Source organism: Bison bison, unplaced genomic scaffold (assembly GCF_000754665.1).
Source record: "Bison bison bison isolate TAMUID 2011002044 unplaced genomic scaffold, Bison_UMD1.0 scf7180017864374, whole genome shotgun sequence".
In the NCBI taxonomy this organism is placed as follows: Eukaryota; Metazoa; Chordata; class Mammalia; order Artiodactyla; family Bovidae; genus Bison; species Bison bison.
Window position 1 is genome coordinate 1,377,157 of NW_011494946.1, and position 344 is coordinate 1,377,500.

Genomic DNA, 344 nt, shown 5'->3' on the forward strand with positions numbered 1-344 from the left:
AGGCAAGGGTACTGGAGTGGGTTGCCATTTCCTTCTCCAGAGGATCTTCCTGACCCAGGGATCAAACCCAGGTCTCCCACATTGTAGGCAGATGCTTTACCATCTGAACCACCAGGGAAGTCATAATACAGGGGAAGCCCAAAATGAATGTCACCAGATTCTTAAGCTTAGAAAGCTCAGTGTTAAACAAAGCTAAGCAGATATTTTAGCTACAGAGATCCTCAGAGTTTTTAAAAAGAATGAGTGTTTTACCAGTTTCTAACTGGTGCCTATAGAATGAATTATTCACACTTATTTGATAATAGAATCTCTTTATAAGACCCATCTCTGAGGACTCATGTTTT